Below are 16,352 nucleotides of genomic sequence, written 5' to 3'. Positions count from 1 at the left end.
CTCAAAAAACAAAAAAACTTTTCGTTCAATACTTAACGTGTGTACATTTTTTTATTTAAATATATTTACGGGAAATTCGTTTTTTTTTAGTACAACTGGAAAAAAAATATAGTTTGAAATTAAAATTATTTTTAAACAATAATTTTTTATTTATCGTGGTTTATTTTTACCATGTGATATGTAATTACCCCCCCCTCTTACCATAGAAACAGAAATAAATATATATATATATTATTAATATTAGATTTTGTCACTATAATAGCCTATAGTACCTGTTATTAAGATTAAATTCATTTATAATATTTTATGGAAAACCAAATGAAAACCGAAACAAATTTATAAAAGATGTCAACAGCGGAAAATCGACGAGACCTACTATCGTTCCGGTATCGCAGTGGGAATGGTTATAACTTGTAATATACTATATTTATATAGTATTAGTATTACCGAATTAAATTGATGTACATACAATATATATACGACATTGCGTTGTTTACTTATAATACTCGTATAAAATATACTTAAGTATATATACGTATATTGTATAGTATACGTATACCTATAATATAAAACGCCGTCGTTTCGTTTCGGTGTTTTATTGTTTGCAGACGGAAAAAAAACTGAGCACGATTCGACGCGCCTTAAACAACACCATATACTATACAGGGTGATTCACCAAGCATATGAACACCCCCAGGTTGGGTTAGGTTATCCTTTAATAATGATTTTATATTTTATATTAAGATTTTGGGTTTTGAACTTAAAGACTATATAATATATTCTTGTCTCATTTGATTTTTATACCATTGTCCTATGGCTTTACAAACTTATTTTGTTCAAACGAGAACCAACCTTTTTTACTATACATAAACATATAGATGTAAAAGCTGATATTTTTTCATGAGTTGTTAACATGCATATATGTACTAAAGATAATACTTAAAAAATAGTTTTCAAAAATACAAAATATATTTAATACTGGATCTAGTATTTAGTATCTTAAAATTATAAAATATTGAAAGATTAATATTAATTATTGATATTTTCAAATCATTTTAGTCCCATACCATTATAATGAATGAAAACATATTAAAAAACTGAATAAAAACATTTATTGCATAGGTACTTCAACGTTATGGCCATGACATGGATTCATAACCTACAATTTGTATGTACTTAAAAGATCATATTTATTTCCCAATATTTTAAATGCGTATTTACTTCAAATCGATTTTAGATGAAAAATATCGAACAAAAATAATATTAATATTTTATGTAATTTATTATAATATATACTTAAATTTAAAATATAAACTAAAATAAAAATGCACAAGTTGAAATAATTGAATGGAATAAATAAATTTGTCGATTAAGTTTTTCCTAGTTATAAATTTGTTATATTTTTAATTTTCTCGCAGCAAAATATAATCGAAATATTTGGAAGATTCTCATTTGCCAATTATTTGTTTTAAATATCATGTGATTATAGGTGTAGACACAAGATTCGAATTATTTTTAAGAATTTGTCTTTACTTTGAAAACATATCTATCTCTACTGTTGTCTGTTGGTTGTTCGACTATTGTTACATTTCTATTTAAACACACTCTTACAATCTGTCACGTCATGCCGAATGCTTTCTTGAAACATGATAGTAAAATATCGGTAATATCGTCAAACATAACGGGTTTTCTGTTCCAAACATGACATTAGTTATTGGTAGGGGTTTTTTTAATCGTTATCTATATAATATGCAGTCATGGACGTAGGTTTCATTTATACATACATTAAACGTCAAAACTGAATTTTTGGACATACTAGAGAACGTTAATTTCCCAGTCCGAAACTTGATGGAAATTGTGCTAATAAACTATGTTTGTTAAACATACTGATATTTCTACAAATATATATATATTATTTCTATATATTGGTTGTATAATTTGTTTATTGATTTTACATTGGATATAGGTATTATGTTTTAAATGTGATACCTCATTTTTAGTGTTTTTATTTTATTCAAATTGTTTAATGCATCATGGACAAATACATCTTACGATTAAAAATTAGGAGAAAACGGAAAACATCAAATAGTTTTTAATTTATTTTAACAAATTAAAATTCTTAAGCTAATATAATAATAACGATACATTGTTCATAATTAGAAAATTAATGATTAAAAAAATAGCAAATTTTTATAAGAGGCAGAGACGTAGGATAAGTGAATGAGCATTTTAAGTTGAGCTAGGTATTTGTTAACGTTCAGAACCTTAAGTTATAGTTTAGTAGTATGAGAAAAAATACTAACTCAACTCAGTTAAAAATAGCTCTTTAATGTTATTTTATCATCCCGTCTAAGGTCATCAAATTAAAGTGATAGTATAATTTTTCAATTTTTTGTTAAAAAATCATCTAAAATTTTTTGCATGATGTAAACAATAATTATACGTTGTTTGTGTCTACTAAATTGTCAAATTAATATAAACTGTTATTCGTTTACATTTATTTGAATTAATTGTCTAGCTATAGCGTGATTGAAGAAAATTAAACGTTGTGCAAACACGGCTTAAAGTTAAACTAGGACACTAGGTACCTATTATAATTCAAATAAAATTAAAATATATATGTATATCATTAAAATGATAGGCAGTGAATTTAGATATCGTATCCACCACGTCTTACGAATAAACATTGTCTGCAGAACACAAGACAATTTTAGACGATTAAAACATCGTATAAAGTTTCTATGTGGTGAGGGGGGGGGGGCGATAATGATATTGTAAACTCAGCTATAAAATTTGAAGATAATATGTAAATACGACTTAAACATCTTAAACATCATAATATTCTGCTGGTACGAAGTTTAAAATTAAATTTTCCAAAAACCTCGAAACCAAAAGGAGTCGGCGGTTCGTCGCACCCGCGATGGGGCGCGATATGCTCGTCGTATTATTCGCTTGTCGTTTTCACCGGGTGCATATAATTGGAGTGTAACGATGCCCATCGATAACAACGTCGTGTTGCCAGATCACTGTAGTTGCAATAACACGCGCGATATAACAATATTATAATATATTATGTAATATCATATCACTCGGCCGGTATATAAAAAGGGACGAGGAGGGCCGGGAGATACGGTCCGCGCGCGCGTGCCGACGTTTTTATCTAAATACGCTGGCGGATAATTCCGACTTTTGGGCCGGGGTGTTCGGATTTAACGGTACGGGATATATACGAATACATGTATATACCTTCACACCCTCACCCCCGGACCGTTGTTGTTATTATAATATATATATATATACACGTATATATATATATTACTGCTGTATCGCGCGTACGGCGAGGAGAACGAATCCGTCGACGACGATGACTACGACGACCTTAAATACGCCGCGCGAGTAATGATGACGACGTCGACGACGACAACGCGCGCTACAGCCATTATTATTATTATCGTACGGCCGAAGAGGATACGTCGCGCACACCAGCGCAGATCAATTTGTGCGATAATCGTGAGAATAGGGCTTTGTGTAAACACCGACACGTGTGCGCGTCGCCCACCCGCCGCCGCCGGTCCGGCCGGTGTGTACGCGTATGTATATAAACCGACGGTGTTTTCCAAAGCCCCAAAGTCTTCGCGGGTCTCGCCTACGATGCACACGCGCGCGCACACGTGTATAATGCATGCGGAGAGAGTGAGAGAGAGAGAGAGAGAGGAGCCATATATCGGCGTCGGGCGCGCGCGTCAAATAATCTTCTTAACAACCCTCCCCCCCCCAAAAAAAAACCCCGCACTTATATCGTATGTACTATTATTGTTATTGCTTTAACAGACGCGATGATATCGTATAATATTATATTATAATATGCGTATAACGCCGCGCGTAATAATATAATAATTGTCGTCGTCTGCAGTGTCTCCAGCTATACGCATCATATTATAATATATGTTTGACATCGTTAAATTATTGTAATTTCATAATACGCATAATTTAGTGTATTGCCCGTTTTCGTTTCCAAATTTTTCCTCCCTCCCCGTACGCAAAAGGCGTGCATGGCGTTGTTTTACGGCGCATGCTGCTGCAGCTGCTCAGTTAGAGTTGTACGTGTCTGTTGTCTGTAAATGTGCATTACATTATTGTGATCATATTTTACTGGATGTTTTTGCACAGTTTTGAATTCTACATAAAAGACGCATACGATAAGTTCTGAATTAAAAAAAAAAAATGATGGATTCATCCATTAAATAAAAAATTCACTCAAAATGCAATTTTAACTTTACTATGCAAACTACGTTCAGACAAAAGTAAATTTAAAAATTATACACGTATAAAGTATAATGTCACATTTGATTTTATACTGCAAGAAATAGTCGAAGAAATAAGGAAAGAAGATACACATTTTAGAAAAATTATCCGTAAACCAACAAAAATAGTTTAATAATATAAATACTAAATAGATATTATCTTAAAATAAATCAAAAATACCATTGTGTATATTATAAAATCCATAATAATATACTATACGTAGTTTTAAATCTCAGCAAATAATAATATGTTTAAATAATAACAAAATAATTAACCTCATTACTTATCGATTAAATGTTTTATTTATTTGAATTTCAAGCTTCTATAAAAAAAATAATTGTCATAATATACTTATTAGAATCGATAGTTTAAGTATGAACTACTTATGAAAAATCTTTTATTAAATTGTCAAAACTTAGGTATAAAAAGCAAAGTTTTTATGAATTCCTAACTGCAAAACAGATTGCAATTTTTTGCAATATTCGTGAATTTAGTCAAAATTACATCCTCAAATTAATTTAAAAAAATTGTAACTATAATTGGATCTTGTATTATTTAAAATTTTGAAGAATTTTTATCGATTCATTTATTTTTTATCAACATTTATTAAAAAAATAAAAAAATTGAATTGTCTATAAATAGTTCCAAAAAAGTAAAAATATTTTTAAAATTATACTATTTATAGAAGATTATATTTAAAATACTTGTTGAAAATTTCAAGTTTCTTTGGTAATTATTTTTTTAATTATAACAATATAAAGAGATTAATTAGTCAAAAATCAGGTATAACGTAAAAACTTTCGTTTTTATTTATTTTTTTTTTGTTTGTCTTTCACAGTAATAAAAAATTACCGACAATTTTTAATTTTGACTACCTTAATGTACAAATACTATCCAAAATCACCATAAAAGTTGAAAATTAAAGCATTTTATTGACAACTTATCGTGAACTCATACATACACACAATAAAAAAACAAAACTTTATTGCAAAATCAATACATACATCACTCCGTTCAGAATCTAAAATGCAAATATGCTATTATATTGATACCTATTTGTTTGTATAATTTATTAAACTATTCAAATAACAATTTCAATAATATTAAGTAAATCTTGTTCATGCTATTATACCTATCACTTCTATCGTTTCTATCATTTTAATTTTCAATAATACAAGTACATGTTCAATAATAATATATTATATCAATGATGGTATGTATTACTGACGTCAATGTGACCTAAAAAACTGAGAAAATTTACTTATTCTATTTTAATTTTAAAATTCTTCTTTTTTTTTTATATAACTCGACACTAAATAAATATATATGTGTAAAGATGTAATCCATTTAAACATTACAAAAACCACGATTACATAGAATTAAATTTCTTATAAAAAAAATTAAAATAAAAATCCGTTTCGTTTCTATTTTTGTGTGAATAAACCGCTACTGTGTAGTACACACTACGCTATACATATATATTGAGATAAAATATGTGTGTAATACGAAATGCACTTGTCGGCTAAGAATTTAGAATGTATCTAGCTCTAGCCTTTATGGACTTTTGTACTCGCGTATGTACAAAAACAAAAGCAAAACTTTTATGTTTTAAAATAATTGTTCACTGTACTCAGCTCGGAATTTCGTTAAATTAAAAATAACGCCAAAACTATTTTACTTTGATCTCCAAACAGGATAATATTCGATTATTAATCGCTTAAACAAATAAATAACACGAAAAGTTAGATTAGTTATATTTTAAGAATAGCCGAATAAATTTAATTGGAAAAAAACATAAAGGGCAATGTTTATATTTAAAATTAAAAATTTTCTAATATTACATAATATTGAATTAGATCACTTGAATATCTTTGGAGTCGCATTTTACTCGGAGTAGTAATTGAATACTCTGACGATAATTTTTTGTTGAGTATATTATACAACACGGTGACCATACAAGTAATCACGCCCGAGACTATCGACAAATCCCATATTTGCGATCACAACAATAATTGTGTTACTGAAATAAACGAAATGCAACAAAGAAATGTTGTTATAATATTTTGAAATACAGAGAACAATAATCCACGACTGCGCTGTACCTGAATAGCCTATCTAAAACGCCGTGCGATAATAATTAAGTACGTTTATTTATTGAAACGAGTACAGCCTTAGTATGTTTCCTATTGTGCACAGTGTACCTTTTATCGAACAGTATATTTTTGTTTTTACCAGATTAATTTTTTTAAAGAAAAACTATATCAAGTCTCATTGTACGGCATATCATATATTATATTATATTGAGTCCATATTTTATATATCAGCAAAATCACAATGCATATATTTTTAACATACTCGGAGCTGGTAAATCATAGCGATAATAAGATCAATATTAAATTGAATATTTGTTTTACAAAAAATTAAATAAAAATAGGTATATATTGATTTGTTAAAGTGAATATTTAAAGAAATGTTTTAAGTACAATTTCTTTTGACACATTAAAATTAAATGTTGTTTTAAAAGTTTGATTCATAAAATTTTCGATAGGAGAGGTGTAGTTAGCTAGTTAATCGAAGCATTGAATTTTTCACTGCAAAAAACAAGGAAACTGGCAAGTCAAAGATTATAGGTTTCTACGTACAGTATACATAATATAATTAAACTCTTATAGTAGTAACTTATATAAGTATCAATTAACGAAAGACAATATTGCACTGCGTACTATATTGTATATATATATATCATAATAAAATATACATATTTTTTTTAAATAAATTTAAATATTTTCTTTGATCGATGCAAAATGTATACATTTATTTTATATACGAGTGGGCTGTTGCGTTAATTAATACATTGAAAACGACAGATGGAATTATTATCGCTGTTTATGAGACAGTGGAATCGGAAAAGTTAAAACTATTTGTGTAATTTAATGTATAACTTTTTAACCCTTTATCAAAGGGTCTTCCGTGGAGCTACTTTTCTCTGCCGATTAAATCGTTGAAAATACTCGATGGGTATTTTATTTTATTGACGAAAAAATAAATAACTTCAAAACATTAATATTTGACGGTTTCTTTAGCACTACAATACAACATTATTAGTATAATTTTATATTTTATAGTATATTTCAGTATTTGAGATGTAGGTATGTATACATAATCGAATACATTTTGGACCAGAAAGTCATGTGTTCACATTATGCACGTTTCTCAAATAATATATAAAAAAATTATATAAAAATATGCATAAATTAAGTGTAAAATACAAATAATAAATTATATTATATACCTATGCATTTTAACATTTACAGATTATTACTTTTGGAAATATCAATAGCTGATTGTGTGCATAGCCTGTAGATGTATATGGTAAGACAATATTTATGTTCACACAAATACTAAAAGGTACTAATTTTATTTTTCAAATAATTATCTACCACTTTTTTACTGTTGGTTATTGATGATTTTTTTGTCATGTTATATTATAAGTTTTAATAAAAGATTTATTGTGTTATTACACCTTTTGAATTTAGGATAATGTTATTCATAATAGTAGTACCTACATATTGTAATATATCTAGTCAAGTAGGTTATTGATACTTATTATTCTCCGATAGTTATTATTAATTTTAACATTTTAATACATAAAGTATTAAAATAGCTATAATTATCCTATTATTGTTAGGACCATTATGAATACACTAAGTTTAATACGTTTATATATGTAATAACTCATAAACTATACACGTTTGAATATAGATTTAGGTACATCGATATATTATTATGTTTACATTTGATAATAAAATAAAAAATTGAGGAACTCACTGTTGTATAGCAAGCATCTAATGAGCATATTCATTGAATAGCTAGGTATCTGTAATACATTTAGTTTTTATTCCATCATAATCATTATAATTATTAAAGTATATATTTATATCGTATTATAATATTTGAATTAACTATTGAGTTAATTATTTTTAAAATATTGATTTTCATTGTGAATAGTAAAATATAAAAATATGAAAAAGTTTCAAGTCCTTATAATTAATATATATGTATTTTAATTACGAAAAAAAAAAATAATAACTAAAATTAAGTACATATATTCATTTAAATTTTAAATATATGATTTTTTGAAAATTTAATCTCAAAATGTCTACGAATGTGTGTATGTATTTTATTTTAAATGTTTACGTTTTTATAAATACAACTATAATGAAGAACCTTTTATTACATTTTCAAATCTTAGCTATTGGAATTTATTTTTTTTTCAATTTTAATTACAATATAATTTGTAAATTTCCTTGATTTTTATAAATATTGTTAAACTTAAAACATTTCAAACATTTTTGCCAATATATGTATATTTGAAAATTACTAAATAAATTATGTATGAGATTTTTGTTTCATGATTATTGTTCGTACATCTTTAATTAAAAAATAAAATCAATTTTATTAAAAATTAGGTTTGCGTTATAAATTAAAATTTTCCCTTCATTATTTTTTTTGCTTTTCTGACTATTTAGAATTGTACTGGACATTTTTAATTTTTAAAAATACTAAATAGTGAACTAGATCCAAATCCCCTTCAAATCGGAATTTTAAAGCATTTTTCTTGTTCAAAATAGCAATAAGTTATCACTGATATCAAACGCAACAAAAAAACAACTCTAATCATTTTAAAATCAATATTCTTTCATTACTCCATTCAAAATTTAAAAGACTGGCTATCTTTTGTATTATCATACTTTACAAGAGATTCTTTAAATTATATACATTTATTGTTGTTGCACAGTATTATTGAGGCATGGAAATAATCGCCTTGATAACTTATAACTGTCTTCATTGAAAAAAGGAATTTTAACTTAATTAAAAAATGTTTATAAAAAATAGTTGTATTATAATGATTTATGAAATGGAAATACCATTGTCCTGCAAGTTTTGAGAATTCATTGAGTATTCTTTAAAAAAAAAAAAAATGTCGAAGAGGACGCTAATTACACGGTTTCATAAATATATAGGAACCGAGTCCCCAGTTTGCGTTCACCTCTTGCACTTAAACTCTGAGTCGTTTTGACAGTCCCCAACAATTTTAATTAAAAAAAAAAAAGTAGACACGTATATTTATTTATTTAATACACCACCCCTTCACAACAAAAATGCATTGTGCATTAATTTATTGAATATCAAATTCGACTTTACTGTTTCCTATGCATTGTAGGTTTAAAAACATTTACAATCATTTTTTCAGCATAGTGGACTATTATAGTCATTGTTGACTGCAAGCGCAATTTATTATTCAATAACAATCGTTATTAAAAAGTCCTTAAAGTTCAATTGTGATAAACAGATAACAAATGTACACATAAATATATTGTCCATACACGGCATACAGTTTTAAATTGTATAATAAATCCTATCATAAATGCACAATTATTATACAAAGATCTATACAGTGAAGGTTCAAACAGTAAAACATAATACGTATTTTATATTATAGTATTATAATATTATTGAATAATATTATTATGAACTGAATTTGAAGGCAAGTAAAAATAATATATATAGGGCACCTAAATATTATACATAGATTTATTTTTATATTATAATTTTAAAGTGAGCTATAAGCATTTTAAAACCATTATATTCTATATGCTTATATAACTCACTTTAACATACGTTAAAATATCAATAAAAACCTACACGGAGTGACCTCCTAGACATTATATTATAGTTTTGCTTTTATAAAAGGATGTCAGCGTTTAAATTATGCATTAATATTTGTTATCTCTATCAGACTGATGCGAACATAGATATAAAACGTATTAATGTAACGTCGTTTTTTTATGAATTTTAGTAATCTTAGAGTAAAATCACTTATTATGGAAATGATAGAGAATACTATTTTTAAATGTTTGAAATATTGGTTTTATATTTTATTATATTTATTCGTCATTACATTGGATTTGTAAAATAAAATAAAATTGTTTATTTATTGAAATGGTTATCAAATTGTTTTATGTTAATATTTTAATAAATCGACAAACAACATATCAGTTTGTCATAATATACATTGTCATATATAATTGGTTAATCTCGAACGTTATTTCTTTATAGGTAATAAGTACCGGTCGTGAGTCTTCACGAAAAAACAAATTAGTAAAATATTATTGTCAATTTAGCGAGCTGTCATCCATACTATACTCATACGACGATATACATAATAATACTCTCCGGACATCCGCATCGGTCTCCTAGCTGCACAACTAGCGCAGTAGCTATGCGCGTTTATAAAATATGTTTATGAGATGATGATGATGACGACTTAGATGATGATGATGATGATGATAATAATAACAGTGAAATAACTATACGCTTGGGTCCCGCGCATAAGGGTTTTATTTATTTTTTTGAAACTCGTGTGTCATAAACGACGATCGTATTATACTATCATTATTATTATTATTATTATTTCTAACCGTATACGGAATGTTTATGCGTACTATATAACACAACGTTATATTATTATTGTGTAGTAATAATAATAATATGAATATACGCGGCGGCGATGTATAATATAATAATATAATGTATATTATAATATACACACAAGCGCGTTAACGGGCGCGAGTGCGCGAGCTCGCGCAAACGAGTCGGACGCGCGTGTAATAGCGTGAGAAAAAATTAACCGCGTGCGTTGTTGATGTTATCGCCTCCGCCGCCGCCGCCGCCGCGGAGCTTATACCTCTCTACTGCTGCTCGCCGTTCGTCCTTCTCCTGTATACGATTTTATTTATCTTCTGTGCATAATAACACACACACACATACACACACATTATTATTATTATTATTACTATTATACACTCTTACCGCGCGTATACTATGTGTTCGTATTTATTAATATATAATATACAGACCGACGACGACTATTGTATATGAGTGTGTGTATTTTTTATTGGGATAAAAAAAAAAATCATAACTCGATTTTTAAGACGATATGACGAGCGGCGCGCGGCACACGGACTGGGACTGTCGCATTCTTAAAAAGGATTCTTCTTCTCCGCCAAACGGATATTTTTTGATATTTATTTTCAATCTTCTCGTGTGGAGCACTCGTTTATATTATGATATGCATAATATATAATACGATATTTCTGTTGTAACGTCATAAATAAAAATATTAAACATATTATTATCATAATAATATTCCGGCCGGAGTGCGTCGTGCCCGTGTTCCGAATCTCGTTTGGATGGGTCCCGAAGTATTTCAGACATTTCTATACCGAAACCCGTAGTATTATTATTACGTATGCGCGTATATAGAACTCAATCGCTGCCGCTGCTGTCACCGCCACCGATGACGAACTCTCGCAGCCGACTATATTATTACGTCGGCAAAAATTATAATAATAATATATATTATGCGATACAGGGAGATTCGCATGTTTGCGCAGTCGTATACCAAAATTATTACATTTGAAAACGTCAAAACTTCCTTAATGCTATAGGTATACGCTCTATATTATATTATAAAGAAACACGTTTATTATTATTCAAGTGTTGTACGCTAATTTTTTCGAAAAGTCTCAACGTTTTTAAAAATTAATATTTTTCATTGATTCTTAAGTTTTTTTCTTATGATGATACCTTAGCCACATTTTCATTTTATATTCCTAAGCAGAATTTTTATAATAATAATTTCAAACGATTATAGTTACTCATAAGTCATAAGTATTTGCGAATACTCAGGTTTGCGAAGTACCGTGTAAGTTTACTCGGTTGATCAAAACGTTAAATAATATCTAATAATCATAACTAATTCAGCTATACAGATACTCGACTATATCACTATACAAATTTAAAAAGACGATAAAAAAAAATTGTTAATTGTTATGACGTCTTCATGGTATAAAAAAATATGTATCGTTAAATTTTTTTGCGAAAATTTATATTTTTCTATAAACGAATCACTCTGTATACGTATACAAACTATAACGCGGCAGACGATATAATGGTATGGGAAACTCTATTGTTTGTATTATTATTATTATTGTTGTTTTACGTATACAGTCTTTGCGAAACACCGTGGGTAGAGTCGGGTTGCTCAGGCGTTTGTCGCGAGTGTGAAACGTGTTTTTTTTTTTGTCGTTTATTCATTCCGTTTCTGTAAAATAAAACGATAGACATTATGGGTAATACTAGGAAGTTTTTTGTATTTTCGTCCGTGCACGCCGTGTACGTACGAGCTTAACGGCAGTTAGCGAGAGCAGTCCGGCCGCAGTTTTCGGTGTGTAGATACATGCAGTATATGTATATACTCGCCACGCCGTATATAGGAGCGAACTGCAAACGTCCCGCGGGAATATTTCGCGAGAAAAGAGCCAAAATAATAGTAATAATAATAATAATAATAAAAAAATAAATAAAAAAATACCATTTGGCCGTTTTCGTACGTATATAGATATTGTAGTAGCCCACACGCCCGCGTAAGGGTAACGGAGCAAACAGGGGGGGAAAGTATTCGAGTGTTTTATAAAATCACTTATATGTGATGTGATGTGTGTGAGTGCGTTTGTGTTTACGTCCCGGCGGAAAGCGCGGGGGAAAAAAAGGAAATCAAAGAGTTTTGCTTTATACGCACAAATAGTGTACATCATATATATATATTATGTGTGTAGTATGTCTATCGTTCTTGGATCTATGATGTTTGTGTTGGATGGTTGGGGTAACGAGTGCGCCGAATACGATATATGTAATATGTTGTATGTATAGGTCTATACATATCCAGTGGCTATGTTATAACAAAAAAAAATTCGAGACACGTTCATCCCTAGTGGCCAATGTCCATACGAGGAGTTCTTAAAACTCCCTGTACGTCCCGGGTCTCCCACTCACTGTCCATCGACCCCTAAATCGTTCTCTTTCTCTCTCTCTCGCATATCACTATCCCGTGCGCACTCTCTCTCTTTCACCGTATATATAATATATATACATATATGTATATAGTATATATAGTCGTCCACATATTACATTATATAAGTTATATACCGTTAGACTAGGTAGTAGGTCTTATTGAGTAATAATACATCATCTTTGTTGACATCTTTGTGTATACAATATATACGTATACATATATTATGACCAATGATTTACCTCCACATTGTAGGTACACGTTAAAATATAATATCACACTTAACCTTGTATACTATAGGCATATGGTTCTTTTGTCATTAACCACTCATTATTTCAAAAACTATTTCAACTATTAAACTTAGAAAATATTGTTTCTACATTATTGTACGAGTATAACGAGAAGAAACAATGATATTTTTTACTATTTTTTATCGGTTTTTTTATTATTATTTTTTTTTAAAGTTTTTTACCGTTTTGTTTACGATAAAATACATTTTTTAATTTTATATTTCAAAGTAGAACATTATTTGTAGTATTTTTTATTTTTATAAAAAGTCGAATTTCGAACGAGTATAGTAAATTATAATTTATAGGTTATAAATATTTAAAGTTATGATTGGTGAAATAGTAGATCAACGTTTTGGGGGGTTCCTCGGTGCCACATAACTCTGCTAATCTAAACTTTAAATATCTATAAATCATAAACCATTCGTTCAAAACTCCAAAATATGATTTTTACAAATCGAAAGAAAAGCCACCCTATACATTACAGTATAGTCGTTTTATAAGTGCTATTAAACTCCGTTTACAGGAGATAAACGCGTTATCAGATGATTCATTATTATTTTTTATCACCGTAGCCATGTGTGGACGGTCGACTCGAATAAAAACTGTTAAGTTAATATTCAATTGTTCGAATAGTCCACCCTACTGCAATTGCTTTCTAATTTCTGTTATAGCCACAGTATAGTGACATTCTTAATATCTATTTAAAAAGAGCACTAAACAAATAACGAACAATGTTATTTATTTTTATTATGCCGTAATTGTTTTCGAGCAAAAGAACCATAATAAATACGCGCATTTGATGAGATAACTTTGCCGTAAATTTTAAATTATTTTAAAAATCATTTTTTTTATTAAGTAATTTATAAAATCATTCGACGACGCTATAAATTATAACAGTATATTGCTCCAGCAATACATTAGATACTAATATAAAACCCCAAACAATTGTTTCGGTTGTGTTATTAATACATAATTGAACTATCGAAGTATGTATACTATGATTATGAGATTAATAAAATACCGACATCAGTACTGTTCGGTTTAGATAATGAATTAAATAGGGAAAGAGGAAAAACCTAGAATATTTTGCTCATAAACATCGTTATTCTTTTTTTAAACATAGTTTATACTGTGGTCAAAATAAATATGTATGTTTTTCAAATATAAACAGAAAAATCTTAGAACATCAATCGCATATCGTATAACATGTTGCATGACGCAGTCAATGCACCATCAAAAAATAGCTCTGATGGATCCGCTATAGTCGATATTATATATCGACAGACATAATCCCTAACCTATTATGCTTTCGTAATTAGCGGGTCGAAATTTTATTTCAACCGAGAAATTTATTTTTCATTGCATGTAAAAGGCGTGAAGCATATAAATATTTTTATTTTTTATTATTTTTATTACCACATAAAACCGATCATTATAATGTATCATAACTAGTATTTATAATATTATGTAACAAGATTATTTTTAAAGTTAAAAAAATCGAAAAAAAATAAATAAGCAGAATAATAAATATTTCTATATTCTAGACTATATTAAAACAGAATCAAAATATTTATCAAGTGATCTTTTTTGTATGCCATTAACTGTTGAAACAATCAAACTTATATAAAGGGTGAGGCTGTCACTGGCAACCCGCTAGAGTAATCCGTGGCCAGAATAATATTATTATTATTACTCATTAGGAAATGTGAATATTATATCTCGGGCGATCGTGAAATCATAAATTATAAGTCGTTGAATGTAAGAATGTAAAAAAATCTCGTTTAGAACCGATATTTTTGAATTAACTGTTGATAGGTAACACACTTTTACGATAAATTATTTAATCGTTGCTCAATATAAGTTTTCTTAAATCCATTCTGAGCAAAATATCTAAAGTCTAGTGTCTAAAAATAAAAATAAAAACTATAAATCTAACAAAACTTTAAAATTAAATCGGTTTCGTTATAATATGTACATTGTACTGATTGGATTTCGAACATGTTATTTCTACGATACTAAATTTAGTTTTAGATTAATTTTTGGTCTATATTTTGGTGCAATATAGCTATTTTAAATTTTAGAAAATAAAAAAAATATTAAAATAGCAAAGTTTGGCAACAGTCAACAGTATTTATATGTTGTTCTTTTAAAATATAATAAAATAAACTTAATGATAATATTGTTATTTTTTTCTTATAAATTTTATTTATTTCAATACATTTTCTTGTAGGTACTTTTTTTTTTTATCATTTTTATATTGTATTTAGTTTAAATTTAGATTAATAATTGTAGGATATAATATTATTAACACATAATAGATATTTCTTATTGATTTTTTTCCAATTTGTTGTTATTGTCTTTTAAAGTAGTAAAAATGTTTAATTTTCATTTGATTAAGAAAACTTCAATATAAACGGAAGCAAAATTTAAGAAAGAATTATTGAATAAATAATAAGACTAGAACTGGCCAAGGTACAAATAAGCTAGTCATTAAAAGTATTTAGCTAACTATAAAAAAAAATGGCAGAGAATTTTTAAAACTATTTAAAATTAACGAGGTAATAAAATTGATAATTTTATTATATAATTAGAAAATGAGAAAAATAGTAAAACGTATAGAACACTTTAAATTATTTCATGTCAAGAAAACGTCTGTTGATGTATATTATTCCTTTAATCAAGACAAGAGCTTTGTCAGGAAATAGAAAATGAGAATTTTGTTATAGAAAAAAGAAGACATTTAATTTTGTAATAATTTTGACCAGTCCTTAACGATTTCAACAATAAATCTAGTTATGTTATACAAATTTGAATAATACAGTTAAAATGAAAAGATACGACAT

Source organism: Rhopalosiphum padi, chromosome 3 (assembly GCF_020882245.1).
Source record: "Rhopalosiphum padi isolate XX-2018 chromosome 3, ASM2088224v1, whole genome shotgun sequence".
Lineage (NCBI taxonomy): Eukaryota > Metazoa > Arthropoda > Insecta > Hemiptera > Aphididae > Rhopalosiphum > Rhopalosiphum padi.
This window is presented reverse-complemented; position numbering follows the sequence as displayed.